At 43.8% G+C, this 20,241-nt stretch overlaps 1 protein-coding gene across 1 annotated transcript in view; it reads left to right on the top strand.

Moving 5' to 3' along the window:
* FAM20C (FAM20C golgi associated secretory pathway kinase) overlaps positions 1 to 20,241 on the top strand; it is a 58,970-nt gene that overhangs the window by 25,064 nt on the left and 13,665 nt on the right. The window lies entirely within an intron of this gene.

The raw sequence follows: 20,241 nt of genomic DNA, 5'->3' as shown, positions 1-20,241 counted from the left end.
ATTTTAAGGGTAATCAAAAGGCCAGCAGTGCTTGAAAACCCAGTAATACCTTGACTCTTCTATGGTTTTCCTTTCTTTTTTTTTTCCCTCTTTTTTATGAAAGGAATGAAAACCTTTGCAGACGTTTCTACATCTGGCTTAGCTTCTAGTTAAATGCATCCTCAGGGAGTGCTGGAAAATATTACTTCTGTTTAGAAAAGAAGTAAATGAGTCATATTTTACAAAATAGTTTACAAGGAAAGGGATATCAGAAGTTGTTTGTATTTTCCTGTTTAATAAACTTAGCGAATACATAAAATCTGGTCTGCATCACGAGAGGAGCAGCACCGGGGTGTGAGTGGTTCCATTGCCTTGGCAAATGGCAAAAGCCTGCCCAGCTGGCAGGTGCCAGGGCAGAATCCACGGCTGAGCCCCCCAGGGATGGGGCAGCCTGAGGGTCCCTTCCCTGTCCCACCCCTTTGCTGTGTGTGGGGTCAAATGCTGTGGCCCTCCTGGCCTGCAGAGGAAATAAAATCTGGTTTCTCATCTTACCTCAGCATTTCCATGTGTGAATCAGCTGGAGGAATCCCCTTCCCCTACCTAAATTATTTAGGATTTCCAAAGGTATCCAGGGTGCCCGAACTGGAGGCAACAGTGGAGGCTGGGAGCCTGTCCCAGCTTCTGCCTCTCCGTGTGGCTCCTTGGCAGAGAAGCCTTTGCTGAGACCCTGAACAAGCTTCAGCCTAGGCCAGGGCACAAAATCGTTGTCATATCCCCCATGTCCCCCCAAGCCAGCATCACTGATGAGCGAAACCTTCTCAAAGGCACTCAAGGACATCCACAGACATGGCTCAAGTGGGGCCATAATAACATCTAATACAGCAATGACATTTCCTTAACCAGGTATGGAAAGGATTGCTGAGCTCATTTCAGGGAAAACAAAACAATCCAGTATTCTGTATTTTACTTAACGTTACACTTGCAAAAAGGTGTTTGTTGTTTGCAGCATCTGATGTTCCACACTGATGTTTTCCTGGCATTTGAAGCATGTTGATGCTGAGATGTATTAAAGTACAGAAAACCTTCCTACCAAGGGCTTTTAAATATTTCTAATTATTTTCAGAAACAAAACGAGCCATTATTGTATTTTTGAAAGACAGTCATTTTGTCCTTTCTTGCATAACCACATCTCTTAAAAATACTTTTTAAACAATTATTTTTAAGTCACTTTTCCTTTAAATTGACCATAACAAACCAGACAGGTCTCTTCAGGATTAATTTTCCACCTAGCTGAAGAAATTAGCTCTTGCTTTCTCCCTCCCACCTTGGAGCCGTGCTAGGATGGTTACCTGGATACCCTGCCTGTAAAGGATGTATGTGCCGAGGCAATTTAAGTAGCCTAATTTGTCATCTAACTGCAGACATCATTAGCAAAGCATTATTTGGCTGGAACACTGTAGGCTGAACGTGGATAACTCCTCTGTGTTGAGGAAAGATTTAATTTAACCACCTTGTGACCAAACACTGTCTGTCTTTAATGCAGCAAGGCTGGTGTGAGGAGTACAAGTGGTATCTGGGTGGGAAGTTATTTTCCTGTGGTGTGTAACTATTGGGAATTTATTCTGCACCAGGAGGAGGACAGCTGCTTTTAAATGTGTTGGTTCCGAATCTACTGGTTGGTTTATTTTGGGGCAAATAATTTTTGTGTCAAGGAGAAGAAGGGAAGAAGATATGAGCCTGGCTTTTCCTTTTTTGCTATGTAACTTCTCCTTGTCACAGTCCCCATTTCAATTTATTTTTCTGGTTATCATCTCTGCTTTTAAAATGGCAATTCCATCAGGATGGAAGGATCCTTATAAGCAGGTTTTTAAAAACAAGCTGGTGGAGTTACAACGATGGTTTGAAATATGTGACAGAGTGTAAAGCAGAAAATAGTGGCCTCTGATAGGACCTGTGTGTCAAAAGGCAGAAATTGGCATTTCCTTGGAATCTGACTGTGGAGCGTGGTCAGGGGCGTAGTCTGGGCATAACAATAAGGAACATGTGAAAACAATTCTGAGTTTTAGGAAGAGGGCTTTTTTAGTTCTCAGACCACTTTTTAGTTTAAGATTGAACATAACATAAACATTTTAAGGCTCTAACCAAAATCGGGTCATTTATTATTGATCCAGTATGATTTGGACAAGTCAGCTGGAGTCTGGTGATCTGTCAGGTTCCACAGACCTGCAGCCTCCCTTCGAAGGTAATTCTGCAGCTACAGCTGAATTGCAGAAGCACCACAGTTGCAGAGCTGCCAATTATATATTCCTGAACATTCTTCTTGGCAAATCAACTCCCAAATCATGTTCAGAAATCATAGTCTTAAATGAAGCACGGCTGCAAAATATTCTGCTGATCTATGGTGCAAGTCCTTTTCCTTTAGTCATAATTGATGTTACAAAATATTTTATGGCTTCTGTCATCAGTATTCCCCAATTGGCTCAAACTACAATTTATCTCATGCTGTAAAAATGCAAAGAATTTTCTACTGATTAGCAGCAACAGTAGGGCATGTTTCGACATTTATCAACATGGGGTATTTTTGGGTGGGTAAGGAGTCCTTTGTCTTTGACTGTCTAGACATTCTGTTTTTGTTACAAATCTAGCAAAATGAAGATGCTTTTGAGGTAGTAATTAAATTCTTTCAGTGACATATAGTCTACTGTGCACAAGGCTTCAGGATAATGAATATATTTATTTCCAGGAAATCTACAGTATTTTCCTTGCCATTTGTAGGACTCAGCATATAAATAATGCAGGCCATGCTGTGCTGATTTTCAGTTCATCCCAGGAAATTATGCCATTAAAAATGCCACAATTCTTTCAGGCACACACAGACACAGCAGGTAAAGAGAATATTCATGTGATGAACAGCGACAGAAGCAGCATTAGCTAATGCATAACCTTGCAAAGCACCCCTTAGACAATGAAACTGTTTGCAGTAATTACAGTGTGGAATGAGACTGTTGTTTAACTTAACATCATGGCAGCTAAACTGTGATCCATCAAAGTGGCTCTGAATTTGTAACCCAGGGTTAGGACTTGGAAGTGCAAACGAAGGTGAAGGGAAATGAAGAGCTCTGGAGCCTCCCCTGCCACCCCAAACACACACGGTTGATGAGCGCGGTGAAAATGGAACTTCTTTTAAGCAGTTCTGGAAATGTAAGGACCCCATAAATTCCTCACAGCCTTGCTTTTGTCTGTGAGCATATGTTGCTTTTTGAAATCTGCAATTCCGGTGTTAAAATCTCCCCTCTACAAAGCCAGCCGTGGCTCTTGCAGTGCTCAGGCAGCAAAGATCACACGGTGTGTAAGGTGTGTAGAAGCAGCATGGTGTGTCTTTGCTCTGTAAGGTGAGAGTGGTTTGTGTGCTTAAGAAGGAAAATTTACTGTCTCCCCTTCGTAGGCATTACTTATGCATAAGCAGAGCTTTAGTACGTGTTGCAAATGGAAATCAAGTACATGATGTGCCTGGAAGGAGTTTATCCGACTATTTATGGGCTGATCACATTTGGAGCTAGAACTGGCTTGGTTATTTTTAGTTGAATAACGTTACAGTAGTAGTTGCATTTACAAAGAAGTGAGAAAATTCTCCTGCACTTCACAGCCGTTTCTCGCTGGATCTCAAACCTCAGTGTCCCCATACTCCGTGTCCCAGAGGAGAAGCTGAATGCCACATGCCAGGGGCTGCCTGTCTGACTGCAGGTTAAGGAGTTGCAGCTCAGACACAGATTTAAACTCCACAAAGCAGCTTTGTGGGTCTTTGTGCCTGTCCTCCTTCCCTCCCAGCTCTGTGCAGCGCACTCAGACGGGCTTTGCCTGCTTGAAGCCACACGCTCTGCTCTGGAAGCAGACCATGACTGTGTTTTGGCAATGCAGGACAGGTTTTCCCATCCCTCAGAGGTGGTACCTGCATGGAGTGCATGTGTGTGCCCAGTGGTGTTGGAGGAGATCAGTTTTCAGAGCTGGAGCTGGGTGGAACTTGCACAAAGGGGCTTTGTGCAGGAGGGAATTCAGCTGGGCACGAGACTTGTGTGTGGAAAGTTTTGGCTGGATCTCTCAGGATAGTTCAGAAAGAAGAAAAATCTCGCTGTTTTTGGAAAAAAAAAAGGCATCCATCTTCTTTCTCGTCTTTATTTCATGATAAAAATGAACAATTTTAAGCTATTGGTCTTTGATACGCCTCTGGAAAGAAGTCCCAATATTTTTAAAGATGCAGAGGTAATACATAAGTACATCATTGCATGAGTCATTGTTCCTTCTTTCTTACAAAGAAAAGGAATTGAAAACCATTAAAAATCATGAAATAATAAGGCAGAAGCATATAATTTAATATGGTCATCTATTAAAAATGCACACTGTGCATAAATAGTCAGACATATCAGCAGGGAATCCACAGCCATCTAACAACTAAGTTGCTTTGCATTTGCCATCTGACCTGTAGATAAGTGGAAACGATGTCTTTATTAAACTTACAGAACTGAATATTAATCATTAGCAAAACCAGCACTGCAAGATGAAGGGGAAGTCTTGCTATGTCCCTGGGAGCTGTGTGCATGTACCTAATGGCAGGGTTTAACTATTAAGGTCATATCAAAAATAGATCTGCTGTTTGTCCACGGGGCTTACTGGTCTGCTACAAAGGTAATCAGATTTAGGATGTCGTTCAAAGACTTACTTCATGGTGTGGGAAGAAAAGGTGTATCTGGAAATGTGCCCTAAAATCTTGACTTCACTTGACTTGCCCTCTTATTTTCTCCTCTGGGTGAAAAAGATTAAGAAGAAATGAATGTTTAATTTTTATTCGATTTTATGGAAGAGTGGGAGATTTTTTGTTGTTTTCAGTGTCCCCACTGCTCTGGCCTCTGCTCCCTGTCAGAGCCAGGTGGTGGGAGCAGGAGGTGGTGATTCCCTGACATTCCTGGAGCACCCCATCTCAGGCTGCACTGTAGGTACGTAGGTGAAATCCCAAATTTGGAGAATGTGACAGTGGGACATCGTGGCACCAGCGTGTGCAATGCTGGAAATCAAAGGGTAGAGCTAATATTTTTAAAGAGGTGACTAAAAAGATCTGTACATATATGTATAAAAAATGTCAAATTTAATCTTCTTTGCACCTTTGGGTCATTTTCCTCATTCTCCTGGAGGCGAGCAAGGAACACACTTTATTTTGTTTCCTTTGGTTTCCTGTTCCACCTGTTTGAACCAGTAAGCTGATTCAGTCAGAAGGTGCTCTGGGCTGTCTGTAACTAATCCTGAAATACTTTCCTGACATTCATATTGCTGGTGAGCAGTTCTGTCAATACAATCACTACCTGTGAGCTCCATGGAGAACAGCACCCAGGAATAAAAAAAATTTAAAAATAGGTTTAATTCTTGCCAATATTTGTTATAAAATGGAGATCTTCACTCAACTTTATTGGAATTTACTCAGGCATTTGGTAATAGCAGCCTACAGGAGATTGCTTAAGGAGAGAACTCGAGGGACCTGTAATAAAACACAAGAAGATGACTTGTGTATTCTTTGCTGTCTGGTATCTCGGGTCCTGAAAGTGTCAGACACACAATGTGCTTTAGACAGAGTTGAAATTCCAATATTAATTTAAGATTCTTCAACTCCTGCTCTTGCCTAATCCTGCATTATCTGCCTTGATACTAGCAAGAGCTGTGGAGGATATCATGGACGTATTTAAACTAAATGCTAAAACCAGAGGTTATGTGTTCTGTCCCCCTCATCCAGGCATGGACAAGAAAGGGGTGTTTGCTGTCATAGGTGGCTCATTTAGTTATTTGGTTGAGTCTGCATGTGTGCCACAATCCTCTGGAGTCAACAGGGAGCTTTTCCCATGAATTCACTGCCCTTTAAATTTGAGTACAAGCAGGTCAGGTCCCAGTTTATGAACTGGCTCTGTCTTTCCTGATCCAGTTCACCTTGACCTCATGAGAAACCTTCACTGAAAGAAGAAGAGTTGGATCAGACCCAGAGGAAAAACAGTAAGTGCTGCAAGAATGGGACAATGAAGTCCAATGGTTAAATCACACAATTGCTTTGCTCTGCCATATACTTATCCTCACAGTAGGAAAACTGAAATACAAGTGTCCTTGGCTTTGGGAAAAACATCATTCTGTCTCTGAAACCAAACTCCTGTGGGCTGTGCACACACACAGCTATCGCACTGTACATACAGTAGATAAGCTTCACATTTTGTAGACATTTAAACACAGTTAAAAATTCAAGGAGAGGTAACCAGACATTCACTGTTACAGAAAAGCAGCTGCATGTCATAAATCAGCTCCACATAAAAAAACCCCCAAAAAACTGGCAACAATATCATTTCACTAAAGCTTTTACTGCACATCTTTTGCAGAATTTTCCTGCCTTCTCTTGTCCTCTACTCTTGCATCTTTTTTCATATGTTGTTTTTTCTAAGCTCTGCTTTTATTTTCAACCCTCGCACACTTTACTGAAATCTCCCCTTATCTCCCCAAACATCCTCAACGTAGATAGACTTTAAATTAGCTGAGACTAATGTCTAAGAGTGGGGCAGGGGAACACACCTGTGTCACATTGAGCACTGGCTCAGCACAGCCTCGCCAGGGGGAAGTGTTCCCTGTGTCTGCCTGTACACACACACACAGATCCCTTTCTTTATCTCCACTCCAGCTCTGAGTGGGTGCATTTTTGCAACCCACCAAGCGTGAATATTCCTCTGCACCTCGAGCGTGGGAGGTCACCGAGCGATGGCACTTGATGGGAGATGTTTCTATAAAACAGTGATTGCCCTGAGCAGCCAGGCCAGCCACAGCCTTCCTTCCCTTGCAGTGCCACGGAGCACTTCCCCTAACATCCTTCTGCTCTTTCTCTTTTCATGTGGAATATTTTTCAGAGATTTCAGTAGGTTTTTTTCTTTTTTTAATTTATTTAAGAGGAGCAGTTTAGGCCAATACTGAGCCCTTTTGAAATCCTGCATCCACTGTCATTTTAAGTGATTCTCCTCAAAACCTGCACCTCCATTTCCTTCCCTAAAATGCTGTGTCTGTAACTGGGATTAAAGGAGGAGAGGGATGATGCTCTGTGGCAAGCAGGGACTGTATTTGCTGCTCCCCAGCAGCAGGGCCCACATGGAGGCTGGCAGGTTAAAATCCTCCTTCTCAGTGGAGGTGGAGGAGAGGGAAGAGATGCTAATATGGTTTGATTTTCCCCTGGGAATAACCCAGTGACTCCCTGTGGGCTGCAGAGCGTTAACCCACCCTTCATGCAGACGGCTGCAAGCTTAAAGGACCCTGATGTGTCATTTCCAGTGTAATTTGTGGCTCATGTGGTGCCCTTAATATAAAGTGTGGATTAGCAGGGAAGGCTTCCAGCCTGGAAGAGGAGAAGTTTAGAGGGAAAGTAAAGGGGATTTTTTATAGTTTTGTAAAACAGCATGGTTATTCTGTGAAATGGCCACTAAAAAAAGCTTCCAACCCAGTATGCTCTTCCTCATGCAATAAGTGAACAACCAAGGCTGAGGGAAATACAGTAAAATAACTCAAATTTAGCCAGGGAGTGAAACTTGTGGGTTAATACTAAGATGATCCAGGCCTGTGTTCTACCTGAGAAGTTAAGGCATCCTCTGACTGAGGCTGAGGAACGCTGTTCCCAAGTTCTTGAGAGCTTTAGGAGCACCCAGGAGTGCTCATGGGTGCATGTGTAAGTCACCTTGGCAGCCTCCAGGCAGTAAGTAACTCCCTGAGAAATGCTCAGTGCACATTCCCAGACATGTAACCCTCTGCAGATGGAAATAATCCAGGTGAGAGATGTGTCAGTGGGGGGAATCAGCCTCAGAGGTGTACTGATCCCACAGCAGTGGGATGGGACCAGTGCCAGAGCTCAGCTGGGGAATGGCGAGCAACGAAGTGCTGCTCCATATTCCTTGTTCAGGAAAAATTCTGGCTGGGAAGAAAACACATGAGAAAATGAGGGGTTACCACGAACTGCAGAACCATCTTAGGGCAAAGAATAAGTTGGGCACTCTTCACAGAGATTGTGTTTGCTGACAGGAGTTAAAATAAACGAGGAAACAGAGAGGTTGCATAGTTTGCTTTATTAGAGCAATGAAATAACCACGAAGCAGTCTGAGGTAATTACACCTCCCTTCCAGCTCAGAGAGGCACATCACCCTTAGCCACAAGTTAAAGAATGTTAACAGCAGCAGGGAGGCGAGTTCAGGGGTGCCTGTGCTTTGTTGGGAATCCCACCTCTGAGGAATTACAAACACTTAGTCGTGGAGAGCAATTATCTCGCAGCAGCCACGTTCCTGCTGTCCTTGGTGGCAAAATTACAGAAGATTCTCAGGATTTGAGATTGAAGAAAGCTTGAAAAGCACAACTTGTGGTTCTATGGGTGAAAGTCCCCTCTGACAGGCAGAATGACTGGGCACCAGTGCATCCTCTGGCCCCTCTGTGGGACATTTCTGGGGGAAATGATGTGTGGGGGCTGGAGCTGAGCTGTCTGCTGGCACTCAGAAGGTCTGGGGTTTGCAGGAAGAGGTTGCACAAGATGCTCTGACCCCGTTTCTCATTTTGTACTGAAACTTTGACATGCATAGCTGGTGTAGCAGCTCTACAAATAAGAATTTCATGCTCTTTTTTTTAATGTATTGGTCCACACACAATGTAGGCTCTGTCCTGTTTTGATGGTAGTTTATCTGCAAAGTCTTGGACACTTAACTCAGTGCAGTTCAGTATCCAGTAGCTCCTGTATGGTAAACTGGAAATACAAAGCCAAAAGTGTTTGAACTCCTGCGTGGGCAGGTGGGAAGGGAGCAAGGAGCATGCCCTAAATTAGCATGGTGACTGCTTTGGGCTCCTTGGGGGAGCACAGCTCCCCTGTACAAATGCAGATGTATAGGTCAGCCAAGACACAAAACAGTGAAATCTCAAAGGATTTTTCACTTTTATAGCCAGAGCCTTTTATTTATTCCCCCAAGCCATAGGTTTTATACCTGTTATACGAGCTTAATGTTATAAACGACCCAGATCCGATATGGAAATGAGTTATTAAAATTTATTGAGGACTCAGTAAAAACAGCAAAGCAAAAGGGGACAGCGCTGGGACTGCGGCTGGGTGCCAGAGGCTCGCCCACAAAATTTATACCCTTGTGGTTGCCTCAGCTGGATGCATATTTATTTCCTGTTTTGCATAGTCCCTCCCGCTTGTCAATCTTTTGGGAACCCTGCTATCCTGGTGCTGTGGCCCTCAGGGTCCTCACTGGTTGGAATGGGACTGGAATGGGACATCCCACTGGAATGGGACTCCCATTCCTTTTGTGAGAAACAAGGTTCACTCTCCTGTGAATTTAAAGGGTTTAATATAAAGACAAGAAGAAACCCATAAAATAAAGCAAAGAGGTAGCGGCCGGGTGCCTTGGTGCTCTGCCAGGAGCACACCCGATGCTCGAGGTTGGGCCTTTTTAGACCATTTTTGCTGTCTGTTCTTTGTGCATATTCCAACTTTTCCCGGAGCTGTTCTGCGTGGCCGCTCCTTGGTGCCGCCTTTTCAGCGCAGGCGTATTCTTCTGCCTTGGCTTTTATTTCTCTTGATTCGTGGGCTCGGGCTCGCCAGGAGCGAGTTGAGGGCTGGGTCGGGCTCTCAGCTCCCCAGACAGCCGGGGCTGAGGGCAGCTTTGGCCTCTTTGCCCCGGGCAGAGCGCTGAGAGCGGCTCTGGGCCCCTTTGTTCTGCGGGCAGCGCTGATCAGCCGCTGTGGGCTCATCCTCTGCTCGCTTGGAGCTTCTCTTACTCGCTCACACTTGCTAAATTCTTGCTAAAAAGAGAGCAAACTGCATCCACACAGCGAAAAGCGTTTCTAACATTATATAATATCTACCTTAATACTCGCGAGAAGCCAATATTACAATATATGTTTATAGCGCTTTTGTGGTGGTGCCTTCCAAGTCTGGCCGGCAACAGCCGGGCCCTTTGCACACCCCACAGCACTGATGTTCCAGCACACAGATCATCCAGCCCCTGTAAAAACCAACCCACAGCCAGAGTACCCCAGCAACCATTGAACAGCTCTGACCATGCAATGTTAGAACTCATGATGGAATTCATAGCTCATATAACATACAGCGAAAGCCAACTCTCAATAATTCATCTAGAACATTAAGAACTGTAAGAATTGCAACGCTTCATGAGAGAGAGAGGGCAGGGGATGCAGGAATTGAAACTCTAAACTGCAAATTGGAAGAGGGAGCCTGGGCCAAATGTGCTGAGTACAGAGTGCAAACACTGTGGTGCTTCTGGTGGTGTCCATACAAAGTTCAGGCGACTTTTGGCCTGGAGAGGAGAACATTGGGCTTGTACATTGTGCTCATACAAGTTGTCTGCCCTGTGGCCCCTCAGCACATTCCTCTACCTGGCACAGCTCAAAAGGCATTTCAGGAACACAAGAGCTCACAGAAGTTGTTTGAGCCTTTCTAGATCTCTTTGTGTTTGCCTGTGTGGGGCAGGAGACGCACTGAAAGCCAGGATTTGAGCCTTAATTCACTTACAAGGAGTCTGGATCACACCAAGGAAGTGCAGGCCTCAGTCAACCACAAAGGTGACATCTGGGATCTACCAAAGCCCGTGGCCAAACTGACTTGTGCTTTTGGCAGAATGACAAAACGCTTTTTGGGAAATGGTCTTTTCCCAAAGAAGTTGTTGTCATGGGTGGAAAGAAGAAGAAGGAGGAAAACCAGCTCTGAGTCTGGCAGTGGCCAGGGTGCGTGGCCAGAGCTGCTGCGGGGATCTGGTGCCGATCACAGGCTCGTTCTTGCCAAGTGCTGAGCACAAAACAGCTCCGAGGAAGGATTAAGTCTGTGCTTGACTGTCAAGGACACACATAGTTCACTGGCTATATGTGTGCCCAAAGTTAAGCATGTGCTTAATGAGGCTCGAGTGCTTCGCTTAGGGCAGAGCTGAATCCGTAATAGCTCCATGTTTTTGCAGCTTTTGCTGAAAAACGGGGCTAATATTTTCCTGCTCCCTGGGAGATTCTGAGGACAAGCTTGCTAGTGTTCATGGTTCTCGTAATGATAGCGAGGAAACTCGTGAATAAAAAGGAAGAAATTATGTATCAATACATCAGACTCACAGTAATTACTTTTTCCTACAAACCTATTGTGAACCCAGGAATTTCAATGGACACGTACATCACGTACAGTGAGAAGAAAAAATGCAAAAAGCTGAAAGAAATTTGAGCTCTGCTATGCTTCTAATATGTTTAATGTTATTGTTCCATTAAATCCCTACCCTTAATGACCCCAGACATATTAAATAACATTCTCAGGGCTGAAGAAATGCTTCAGACTTCTAATTTTACACATATTTTTTCCTCTTGTGCTCTCAGACCTCTAGAAGTGTTATATATTGAAAAGCCTCTGTAGAAAATACTCTGCAGTCTTTTTCCTGAAGGGAGGCTGCAGGTGACTGGGCTCACATGGAGCTCGGTTTGCTCTTGATGGTTTTTCAAAAATAGTTTTTGCAGCTGTATCATTTTTCATGTTTGCAATTTGTGGCGAGTAGACAATGTACAGTGGAGCCTCAAAGGGATAAATCAGGGGGAAAGATGACAGATATCATGGGCTTGGCATGGCAAAAATGCTCACACTGCTTGCTTAAGAGCACAAAAGAACCTAGGCCATGCAGGGACAGAAAGTATTCATGGTGATATAATTTCTTAATGAAGATGCCTTAAAAAAGGCACAAAATATCACTGCAACACCTCATTAATGACATCTCCTGCTTTTTTAATTGCTGTGAGGCTTTTTTCTCCCTACTGTGACAACAGCATTTGACCATATTAACATTGGCACCGGGAACTCTTTTGTTGGGCTGTCAAGTACCTTTTAATCTTTCAATTCCTGTATGTCAACTCAGGTTTCTATCTCAAGGATGAACCAAACCTTATTTCTAGGTCAAGAATTTTTTTTTTTTTTATCTGCAAAGTAAATTAGTGACAGGAGCTTCCCAGAGCTTGCCTTTCCTTTCACACCGTGACTCATTTGTTTTTCTGTACAAGCCCTGCTTGTTCTGGATGATGGAAAAACATTTCTACTCAACAAGCACTGCCACTTAGCCACTGTGGCATCAGTGTTCATCTGTTCTCTACATTCCCTCTTCCCACCAGCATCTCAAGAGGGGAGACAAAGATGAGTTTGCAGCCAGAGTCCCACCTTTGCACCCCTGTAATTTATGGGTGCTGCCTCCTGTGCAGTCAGCACTCCAGTATGGATTGTAACCCTCCTGGGCAGGGGGAGGCTTCTCTGAATCAGGGTGTGAAGACCTGAGATTCTGATTTTTGAAATACACACTTCAGTCCCCACTGCTGGCCAAAAAGCAGCCGTGCCTGTTGCTGCTTACAGCAGAAGCAGCCCTGGACAGAGCTCACTACAGCAATTGTGAAAAGCATCTTTGTTTCCTTTACCCCAGCATGGGGTAAAGGTATGGGGCTGCTTTTGCATAACTGAGATCTGCTCCATAACACTGAAAAAACTCATCTTACCTCAAGTGTTTTTTAAACTTTTGTGCTTTCTAACACTGCCTGCCTCTAAAATTTCAAGATTCCTTAAAGAAAGGCATAAAACACCCTTGTAGCACCTCACTGATGTGTGCAGGGGAAATACAGGCAAATGTTACTGAGAATGATCCTATGTGTCGGGTCACATCATGTCCAAACCACAGCAGGCAGTGTTAGCTGTTGCTGTATGTGCTGGGTTATACATTAAATGCCTCTCTCTGCATCCACCTGGAGCTGGGTAGCACTGGAGCTCATCTCTCTGGTTTTGTAGGGCTTACCTGCTCTGTAACAGCATTTCATTTGGCTTTCTTTACAGCCACCTCCTAAATAATAATATAAAACAATTACAAGAATAAGAATAAGAATAAGAATCACAACTAGCCTGTGAATCTCAGCTCTGACCAGGCTGAGAGCTCAGCACCCAGCACATCCCATCTCCTCAGCCACGTTCCCAGGGGACACGGAAGGGACCAGCAGCTGTCACACCAAAAAGTGCGGGTGGGGAACACATCCTGACAAATGTGCTTACAGTAAGAGATTTCTTTTCCCATTTTCTTTTCCCATGGTGACAGTCAGCTACTTACTGGGCAGAGCTGGAAGTAATATTCTGAATTGCTGGAGGAAATTTTCCCAGTTGATCAAACTCTTATGTGCTTTGTGCTGATCAAAGATTCTCTTCATGTCTTATGCATTTGAAAGCACAAAAGAATGAATGAAAAAAGAGCTATTCTTCTGAGCTGGTAGACAATGAAATGATGATTGGTGAGATTATGCCTTGACTTTACTGTCAGCACAATGTCAGTAAAGGCAACAGTATAGAGAAAGTGCGTTTTGAGATATTAATACCACTAAAAGAAACAGAAAATCCCCCGAAAAGAGGAAAATGTCTGGGTGTATTATTATTTTTATAGTTTAGTGAAGAATAAAATGAATTTTTCATATTCTTGAATCATATATTTGCCCTGATTATTCATCCCTTCATATCATATCTGCTTGTGTAGGCAGGAGTGGTAACTTAATGTTTTGCTCAGGTGAAAATCTGCTTTTATAGATATATATATATTTTTATATATATGCATCTAGAGCATGGCATGGCAGGAACCTTCCACTGGTGCTGCTCCCAGCAAGGGACTGACTTTGCACAACCTTCTCACAAATGCCCTGACCTGTGTAGAGGAATTAGAGGTTGCTTCTTTGACTTCTAGCAACAGTGTTGGTTTTAATGGCAAAGTCTAAAATAGGCTTTTTTTTAATGAATTAAAAATAAATTAATTGTGCTGAGTAAAGAAGGCACTTCTGAGCTGAGGAATCTGCAGTCTCAAGGCGTTAAGGCTTCGTTCCCAGGTTTTGCTCTTTTCAGGAATAGGAGCCAGTTTGTCTGGTGTGTTTGTCACATGTATCACCCCTCAAAAAGGCACACACATCAACTGCAGCAGGTGTCTCTGGGATGGTTTTGTCCTGCTCATGGAGCAAGGAGAAAGAGCAAGACTGGAAATAAGCAGGGGAGGAAGGCAGCACATGTGGACTAGGATGAGAGCCTGTAGCCGTGGGATCACAAAAGGACATTTTGAAGATCACATTAGAGCAATGTCTGTCAGGAATGGTTTAGTTCTAGCTGATCTTGCCCTGGGGCCTGGGAATGGGCTAGGTGACCTCCTGAGCCTCCTTTTGCTTTTACAAAAGAAAACTCACCTTAATAACGCTGCTTCCTTGTGGATTTTCTCTCCCTCTTCCCCCCACTGTCCTTCTGTGCCAGGTAACAAGACATTTATATACACAAATGTGCTTTCCAAAGCTTATTGTCATTCTCTGCTTAAGAAGTTTGTGATTTATATTAAGCTGACTGGTCCTTGAGCATGTGCTGTTGTCAAGCTCTCTCCGTCTGCTCAGGAGAAAAGCACTCCAGGGCTGGCACGCAAGAGCATGATCTGGGTATTTATCCTTTTGGCAGTTTGCTAATTATTCCTGTTGCTATCACATCCCCGTGTGGATTTCTGTCTCTCTGCCACAGTAAATATTCTCTCGTTTTTTCGAGCTGCGGAGCTGGTACTTATACTGGAGAAGCCTGAATATCCTGCAGGGGCCCATATTGTCATTTGGTTGATAGCAGTGGAATGGGCCAAACATCCTTTCTGTACCACTCAAATTGCATGTCTTTGCATTCCTGCGTTGGCCACTCATTTTCTGGCCCATATTCTGCTCTTGTAAACAGCTCCTATCGTCCCTGGGAGTGCTCTTTGTAGCAAATGCTTTGATAAAGCCGGAGCCATCAGCTGCCAAGACTCCATAAGGAGTCAGAAATAGGCACCAGATATCTCTGCTACTGTAGATGGAGCTGCATTAGCAGCATCATTTCTCTTCCTGAGGACTTACTAAGCCATTAAAATGTATTATAAAATTAAATGGCATTTTTTCCACCTGTTCTAACTGGTGCCAAGTGCATTGAAAACCCTCCCAGATGACACAACTCTGTATGCAAAATCTCAGAGTTTGCCCTCCTAAAGACTGCAGCTGCCTCAGAGACATCTTTTTTTTCCATGGGCTGCCTCCTTCCCTTAGAATAATAAGCTTTAGATGATCTTGGGGCACTCTAGATCCCCCTGCTGTACAATCCAATTTGACCTAGGTGTTGCATGGAGGGGAGGGAGGGAGAAAATCTTGCAAGCAGACACCGGACTTTTAGTCTGAGATTTCCATTAGTACAAAGAAGACGTTCATCAGTGAGGGCTTGGGAGATTTCATGCCTGTCTGTGTTGGAAGAAGGGCTCTCTGGAATTGATGGAGCATCATCTGTGCTTCAGTGGTGTGCTGGATCAAGGGGCTGCCTGTGGAGCTTCCAGTCCCTGAGTCCTTTCCAGGCCATAAAATCATTGAAACAGCAGCAATCTGCTGAGTGGACACCTTTTAGTCTTGCATTAACTATCCTTTTAGTCTTGTATTAGCTGTATTTTATCATTTAGGTAATGCTGTATATGAACTGTTGAGCCTGCAGCTCAGCTTCAGGACAGGTATTTAAACACCTTAAGTGCTCCACAGGAAGAGAGGAAAGCTGCTTTCCAAAGGAGAAGAATAGCAACCTATGGCTGTGGGTAGACCCAGTTAATCTTCTGTTATCTGTTCTGATAGCCAAATTATGCTCTTATCAGTGTTAGTCCTGTCCCTGCCAATGCAATTACGAAGCCTCACTGGTTTATATCTCTTAGTGAGTTTGCTGCTGCCCAATTCCCCTGGCTGGGTCAGGCAGGGGCTCTGTCTGCAGAATGGCCTGACCCAAGCAAACCTGCTCCCTGCTGCAGCAAAGCTCATTGTTGTGCTCCCTAATCATCCCTAATCCTAGCGGCTGATTCCCCTGATTATGTGTCAGAACACGAGGGTAACCTGTTTAAAAGGAGCTGTTTTCCAACCAGCAGCACTTCCTGTCGTTAGTTCAGGGATGTGGGTCTGACACAAGAGGTGTCTCGGAGAGGTCTCTGGATGGCAGCATGGGAAGACAGCATGTGTCTGTCAGGATAACACTTAGCTCACATTGGGCTCTTTGCCCTATTTTCTAGCTTTTTGGCTGCTCTACAGATAATAGAACCCCTCCAGAGCAGAGGAAGTCTGGCACTGAGCAGGATTCTTTCGAGTAATGCATGGCCCTGGTGGGTATTAATCCTGGTAGTTTAGGCAGGTGTATGCTAGTGATCCTGGAAACTAAATACAGATTTCAATGGTAAAGGTTTTATTTTTTAGAACATAATGTTTTCTGAAATAGCAGAGAGTCTGCAGAGCCTGCAGTCACCCTGTGGTGATTTGGTTCATGAACAGCAAAAAGAAAAGTCCTGAGAAGTTACTAATGTTGAGGCTGGGGGATCAAGTGATTGGCAAAAAAAATGTTTCCAGAAATATTTAAGAGAAGCTTGAGACTTTGCAATTATTTCTGAACCCAAATTACTATGTTGATTTATCCAAATACTACTGAACACCAAACCAGGTCCCAACCATAGCTAGAATGGAGCTGATTTATTCATGACTGTTCATTTATCAGAGCAGCTTTCTCTCTTCTGTTTGTAAGCATGACTCACTTTTATAGCCACCAGATCAGATCACAGTTGCATCTTGTCTTGTGTCAACACAAACGTGTCCCTGTCCTGTTTAAAATCATTCTTTGCTTCCTATGTTTTTTCTGAGTTGTGCCATGGTGGGAAAGTCTTCATGGGCTTTGATTTCCCCTTAGTTCTTATTTCTTCCCTACACGTGTTACCGTGCTGATTTGTCTTTTCCTCATGCTGTAATTGGGCTGGTGCCACTGTGTAATTTTTAACTGTGTGCAGTATCAACAGACCTCCATCTGTCTCTCCTCCAGAGCTTCCCAGCCTGCCACTATAAATATCTGCCAAATCCTTCTCCAAAGAGAGGATCACCAGATTCCAACTGTTTGCAAAATAAGAGCCGCTGCCAGAAATCCTCTCCCACCGTCTGCAACCTGTGCAGAACCTGTCCCTGCTCGGTGTGGGATGGCACTGCTGGCACTGAGGAGCTCAGACTGGAATTCATTGTCCCTCACAAGTGTGTGCTGCTGCAGAGGGCTCAGCATGTCGGTCTCTTTGCTCAAATATCTCATTATAGGTGTCATTTTATTAGACAATAACCTTCAATAACCACCGAGTGATAAAACCAAACTAACTTGTAGGTAGGGGGTTTTTTTTCCCTTTTAAAATGAAATTCTAATTTAAAACATGCTGTGGGGTGGATAAGTTCCAGTGTTGTTTTATAAGAGTTCATCCCCCTGTCCCAGCCTGTCACTTAGGGACTGAGGACCACTTACCATGATATAAAGCTGGAGTAACTGGTTGGACTTGCTCAGAGCAGTTTGATCTCCACCTCTCTATACTTATACATCAGAATAGATCATTAGAAGAATTAAGAATTAGCACCAAACAGGCTTGGTTGGATTGTGCACAGTTAAAAAAAAAAAGAGGAAAAATAAAATAAAATAAAATATATTATACCTTTTTTAAAAACTATACCATTAAAATAAAACTTGGATAAAATATTTTTACGTATCAATGCAGTTGGATAAATAAAAATTCTAGATTATGAGGTGGGTGCCCTTTAACAGAGTTAAAGCCCTTCTCATATCAGTCTGTTAATGGCATTGATTCAGAGCTCTGTGAGGCTCATGTGGCTTTGTAAGTTCAGTTGTGTACCTTGGGCTGTGACCCACACGTGTTAGTGTTTGCTGGTGGTACGGCAGCTTGCTCCAGCTGGGGAATTCCCAAGGAACCTCTTTAGGTACTGCTGCAGACATCATATTAAAAATAAATGTCTGCTTGAATAAAAATCTGTCTGTTTAATGTCAGATCCAAGGAACCAGGTTTCTGTTGTATCCGTGGAAGATTGGAGTAAGTCAGCAGAAAGGATTTTTCGAGGTTATTTCAGGAGAGGGTTTCATGTCTGGACCTGCTACGTCTCAGTTGTGTAGAGCTCTGCAGAGGAGCATAAGGAATGTAAAGCATCTTGGGGGGGTGGTAAATCCTCCTTCCAGAATACATTCTGAGTAACAGGGCATTTTCAAGAGGCAGAGAAGTGGGTGCCATGGGTTTGGCATGAGCATGGACCATGTGAAAAGTGGCTGGGGAGCACCTGAAGCACCAAAGAAACTTGGGAGTTTGTGTCATGATGTGTCATCAGGTTCAAAAAGAACGGGGGTTTCCATTGTCTAGATTGCACTGTGGATTTGGTGTCTGTTTTTGAAGGTTTTAGGGCAATCAATTTCATGATTTTCGTAGGAGGGTGTGCTGCCACTTAATAATACATTATGACAGCAGAAAAATATGTACAAACAAGTCTGAGCCTGCAGGGCACCTGAACTTACTCCCAGTCAAAAAATATCCACAGCCATTCCTGGGGTGGCAGGGAGCACAGGGAAGAGGGAAAGGGAGCACAGGCTGGGCTGGGGCAGGGCTGTGCTTGCAAGGCTGAGATCCAGCCCTCAGTTAAGTCTGATTTTCTGGAGCAAGGTTTTCTTGTAAAGGAACAGCCGTGGTTTCTTTCACAGTCTTTGGGAGATAAAAAGCAGATGGCATTGATTAGCTAATTAGTAATATTTTCTGCAACTTATCAGCTTGATGTGCATAAAGTTTGCAAAATCTTGGGGTGAGGATTTATTGAAGAAATCAACTCTTTTAAAATCTGGGGAGGAGGGAAGGTTTCATGCAAATGTGTAATTTTATGTCCAGCAGAAATAGGTTAATCTTTTTTTTCTTTGAATTCATATTCAGAGCTCATTCCTTCATTTTTTAGGGGAATATGCACAGTGAGGTTGCAGCTCTCCTAACTCTTGTCTTGACTGTGTAGTGCATTGTGTGATGTGCCAGAGGTTCTGCTCTCCCCCATTCCTCTTTCTGGGTGTGCTCCTTGCCCTTTTGCATTTCTTATGGAGACAAAGCAAATACTGTTTTTTATTTCATGCCAGGCTTGCTTTTAGCTTGTGTCCTTGTGAATCCTTTGTGGCTACAGCAGCTCCCTAGCAGGACTTCTGCCAAGTGTTGGCCACCTCCATGACCACTGCTGTGACAGTGGTCAGTGCTGTTGCGGCCAGAGCATCACTGGGGTGTTTAAGGCTGCTCTGACCTTGAGTTCTATTGGACATGAGTCAAATACCTTGATGTTTTTCATCATTTAGGGCAAGATAGAGTACCTTGCCAAGAGTTAATATAAAAAGGAATGTCTGAGAAAGGATATCAGGCTTTCAAACCCTGCTGGGTGCACAGCAAACTCTTCATACAGCAGAAAACCACAAGATTTTTCTCTTTTCTCCAGCAGCCTGGAGAGCCCTGCCAGGGCTTGTGGGCAGACACCAGCCCTGGTAGTCACAGTGGTGGGTGGACACAGCTTCAGGTCCTCAGCAAACCCAAAATTAGGACTTCTGCGGAGGTTTGAGCTGTGCACCAGCACCACCCCAAAGCCTCTCATGCACCAAGGTCCCTGTGCAGAAGCTGTATTTTAATTGCCAGCGTGCAGCACGAGTGACGCACGAGCTGTCAGCTGGGCCACCTGTGACAGCGGGCAAGGAGAAGGAACTTTGTTTTCCTCTTCTGGAGAGCTGTCCTCCCTTGCAGATGCTCTGCAGGCAGCTTTGCTGTGCTGATCTCCTGCTGAAGACTTCAAAACAGGGCGTTATGCAGGTTGAGGTGCAACCCAGGCATGGCACTGGTCAGCTGCTTGAGTTGTGCTCCATCCAGAAGGACTGGAAGTTGCCTGAAGTGAGACAAAGATTTGCTCCTGTCTTTGTATTTTCTATGTAGTGTGCTATGGAATCTTTAGCCTTCCTATTTCCAGCCTTCCTATCAGAATGACATTTTTTATTGGTTCTTAAACTTAAGAAACAGCAAATTCTGCATCCTCTCTCAAGCACAGTCTTGTTAATGTTCTTTGAAACATGACAAGTGTTGTGGCCATCAAACTGCAATGATCCCGTTCCTTCTGAAATGAGAAAAACATGTCACTTTTGGCTCTAAGTAATACAAAGGGAGAGGCATATTCTAAGAGCTGCATGGCTGCCAAAGATGAAAGAAAAATGTTATTACTTTTGGAAATTTCATAATTACAGTTAATGATAATTTAATGAAATGACATTGTCTTCACCGCTATTGCTAATGAAATGTTTGAGAGTGATAAAACAGGTCTTGTTAA

Source organism: Aphelocoma coerulescens, chromosome 14 (assembly GCF_041296385.1).
Source record: "Aphelocoma coerulescens isolate FSJ_1873_10779 chromosome 14, UR_Acoe_1.0, whole genome shotgun sequence".
NCBI lineage: Eukaryota > Metazoa > Chordata > Aves > Passeriformes > Corvidae > Aphelocoma > Aphelocoma coerulescens.
Note: the sequence above shows the minus strand (reverse complement) of the source record. Positions and strands in the feature narration are given on the sequence as shown.